This window comes from Tarenaya hassleriana, unplaced genomic scaffold, assembly GCF_000463585.1.
Source record: "Tarenaya hassleriana unplaced genomic scaffold, ASM46358v1 Cleome14, whole genome shotgun sequence".
Lineage (NCBI taxonomy): Eukaryota > Viridiplantae > Streptophyta > Magnoliopsida > Brassicales > Cleomaceae > Tarenaya > Tarenaya hassleriana.
Window position 1 is genome coordinate 2,484,713 of NW_010964598.1, and position 4,309 is coordinate 2,489,021.

Here is a 4,309-nt window from a genome sequence, read left to right on the forward strand (position 1 = left end):
ATGAATACGATAATATATATATATATATATGTATATTATATAATTCCAAAGTTTAATTGAAAGAGGGCCAATAGAAGGCCCCTCTATGCAGGAGAGTCACCGCTTGAAAACGTGGTTCATTCATTATTTGGACCGAATCGGTAGGTCAGTCGAATAATCGTGTCGAGTCACATCCCAAAGATGATGGAATCATTTAATTACATTATCTCCCGTCCTCTTTGATTCCGTTTTTATCGCTTTCGACCCCGGCTCTACGTTCATGTTCATCCAATAATTGGAGCGATTCCTTCATGCGTTCTCTTGTTTTCAAGATCCAAATCCGATGAGCAACAGATATAATCTTATCAAAAGATTTTGATTTCGGATTTATGGGTGAAACCCGCATAAAATATATATATCGTACAAACGTCTATAGAATAATCGGAAGCAAGAAATGGTGGAGTTTTTGGAGATCCTTTATTCTATATGTTCTAAACGTTAACGGTTATAAACCGCGTTTTTTTTTTCCTGAAATTCTTATAAGATTTGCATAAAGCCAGATATTTTCACAGGCAAATTTATCGTTGGTAACATAAGGTTGCTAAAGTGTTGGTGTTGTAATGGAGGCTTTTATACGAAATATCCCATCAAGGTCCATTTTTGTTCCCCTTTTTTAGGGAACATCTCCTCCACCATTGATTCTGGCACCAGATTCAAAGCCAGATAAATGACGGGAAGCCCATGATGTAAACTTCCCACGGATTGAATTCTCTCTCTCTCTCTCTCTGCTGCAACATTTTCATGCAAACTAATGCCACTACTGATTCAAAAACTATCTGGAAGTTGCAGTTTAAGAGAACACAGTTGAATGTTTACTTCTAAGGTTGGTTTGGTTAATGGGTGTAAAACATTTGTATAGTCAGATGTGTGACGGTTTGAACATTTGAAAATGCCCAATTGTGCGAATCAACTGTTTCTTTTAGGTTGCGGTTCAAGATCGATAGGTTAATGAGGAACATACTCATATCTTTGCACAAGTCGGTTTCTATCGGATCAAATGTCCCCCTCCAACAATGGTATCGCTTTATATGCTATAGCTAAAATTCAAGTTTCTTTTGGGTTTGTTCAGTTGCATTAGGAATCACTGCATTTTGAAATCTTTTGTACATGTTAAACTCATGTAAACCTTTGGGTTATTTTTTGCTAATAATATAACAATCACATTCAACGAAAAAAAAACTGTTTCTTTTAGGTTGAATTACAATCGCGAGACAAACGTAAGTACGATAAAACTAACATGCCTCCCGCATAGGGAGTGTTATCGAGAAATGTCCCGAACCCATCAGCGGTCAGTGGACTGCTCGAGCTACTCCCGCACCAGAGAGGGTCGATGTATGCGTTCCCATACCGTCTTCTGATGCGTTCCTGTGTTTCTGGACTCTCAAAGTATGGAGTTGCATAGAAACACTGGTTTCAATCATTCTCTTGGATGTCGGAACATATAAGGTGACGATGTTTAGTTCGAACCAACAAAGAGAAGAGAAGATTTACTACATCAAAATCAAATCAGAGCTTCTAACCATGCAAAAGTCTCCATCATTATGTGATTAATTAGTCATTAGGACAAACGCAGCAGTTGGAACTTCATATCAATATTTTTTTTTTGGTAAAGGTAAATATATATTAACTTCAAAATATGTTGTACAGTAACGATTGGTGTGAGAACATCAAAACACCCAATCCCAAGATGCAGTAATCAGACCCATATGCGAGAATACAAAATCTTGAATCAACTACATTCAAAGTATCAAAACCAAATAGTTAGCAACGAATCGTGTGCGTTCATGTTCATGCTTGAGCCTCTGAGCGAAGAAAGCCGCCTTCGTGTTGTAGCTAGAATATCCTTAAGGATAATGTCTGCAGGTTTGGACTGAGTGTCGTGAAGCCTAGTGTTTCGTTCCCTCCATATTAGGTATATAGCCGCTTGTAGCAGTAGTTTGACCATGAGCCTAATCGTCGGGTCATTCGAACATCGGTTTGCCCATATGAGAACTTCCTGCAATGATGATGCCAAACAGTCCGAGAGAGGGCATGAAACCAGCAAAGAGGTCCAAATCCCATTTGAAAAATCACAGCCAAAGAAAATATGATCTGTAGTTTCAATTTCCGACCCACAAAGTAAGCAATCAGGGGGTGTATTTAACCCCCACGAGAGCAATCTGTCCCGCGTTGGTAGCCGTTTTTTGACAGCCAACCATGAGATAAATGCGTGCTTAGGAACCGAGCCAGTAAACCAGACGCTCTTGTGCCACGGAGCAATGTCAGTCGAGGAGAAGCAGTGAAGTAAATCCCAAGCCCTGGACGTACTGAAAGGCAGCAATGAGGAATCAGAATAAGTGGATGACCAGTAATAGGTATCTACCGCATTCGAAGATCCAAGATAATCCCAGTTGAAGAAGTTGGTTGTGGAGACTGACTTCCGCTTCACTCCGTGCAGGAGGTAGATGCCAGCTATCCGAAAAATAAACAGCATTCACAAGGGATTGGCGAGGAATGCCCAACTGTCGCGGACCGGATTCTCCTAGTTCAGCAATCAGTGGCCCCTATGGGAGCCAAGAATCCAGCCAGAAGTGGCAGGAAGATCCGTTCCCCAATCGACACCTCAAGAATGTCCTAGCCTCTGATCTCAGTTTCAATAACTTCTTCCAAGACCAACTCCCTTTGCCCGTTGTCTTAAGATCCCAGAATGAATTGCCAGCCAACAAATTAGATTTGACCCATGCAACCCACAAAGAACCCCCCTTCGTGAATAGCAACCAAATTAATCGAAGACAGAGGATGCAGTTCCAGACTTCCACCCTCCTCAACCCGAGGCCGCCGTACTTTTTTGGAGTACAAACCGATGCCCATGAAACCTTTGCGCCTTTGGCTGTTTCCGGAGCTCCCGTCCAAAGGAATGCAGAGCACATTCGTTCAATCGATTTGATGCACCGCTTCGGTAGAATAAATGTCGCTGCCCAGAAGTTAATTATGTTGTAGATCACCGATCGTAGGAGCTGTAGCCTACCAGAGAAGGATAAATGACGGGAAGCCCATGATGTAAACTTCCCACGGATTGAATCCATCAGCCTGTAACATTCTCTCTCGCTGATCCGTGAACCCGAGAGAGGGAGCCCTAGGTAGCGAACTACCGGAGAAGGATAAATGACGGGAAGCCCATGATGTAAACTTCCCACGGATTGAATCCATCAGCCTGTAACATTCTCTCTCGCTGATCCGTGAACCCGAGAGAGGGAGCCCTAGGTAGCGAAGTGGCAGTTTCGAGTGTTGAACACCTAATCGATCAGCCAACAATTTACCCAACTCCTCATTATCACCATCAATGAACAAACAAGTCTTGGCCTTATTTAGCCGAAGGCCAGACGTTTGGTAGAATGCTGATAAAGTATCCAAAACAGTGGAAAGAGAGTTGATAGAGCTGTCCGAGAAAATCAGTACATCATCTGCAAACATCAAATGTGAGACCCTTGGCATTTGACATTGGCGAGGCACATTAATCAGCCCTTGCTCCACATTTCTATCAATGAGTCTGGACAAACACTCCATTACAAGTACGAAGAGGTAAGGAGAAAGTGGGTCTCCCTGCCTCAATCCTCTCTGACCTCTAAAGAAACCCGTTGTTTCTCCGTTAATCGATAGGCTGAATGACGTGGTAGTGATACATGTCATAATCCAGTTAATGAAGGTGTCTGGAAATTGCAGAGCATGTAGGACCTCATGGATGAAACCCCAATCCACTGTATCAAATGCCTTACTGAGATCGACCTTCAGTAGCCCTCGCCTTGAATGCCCCCGACGTTCGAACCCCGCCACTAATTATGTGGCCAATAGGACATTTTCAATTAATGCCCTTCCCGGAATGAACGCCGTCTGATTCGGCCCCGTGATAGAAGGTAGAACAGATTTTAGTCTCTGAGATAAAAGCCTAGACACAACCTTATAGGTTGTGTTGCAGCAGGATATCGGTCGAAAGTCTTTCAGCTGAGTTGCATTCTGCGACTTTGGGATTAGCGTGATGAGGGTAGTGTTCCATTGTCGGAGCAGCGACCCTGAGACAAAAAATTCGCGTACTGCAGATATAGCCTCCACACCGACCCTCTCCCATGTGGTTGTAAAAAACTCCGCCGGGTAACCGTCTGGGCCAGGAGCTTTACCGCGAGGAAGATTGAAGAAAGCTGCCTTGATTTCATCATCAGTGGGGATACGAGTGAGCAGACTCCTCATCTCGGGGGGGGGGGGAAACAGAAGGCAACAAACCCCTCAATTGATC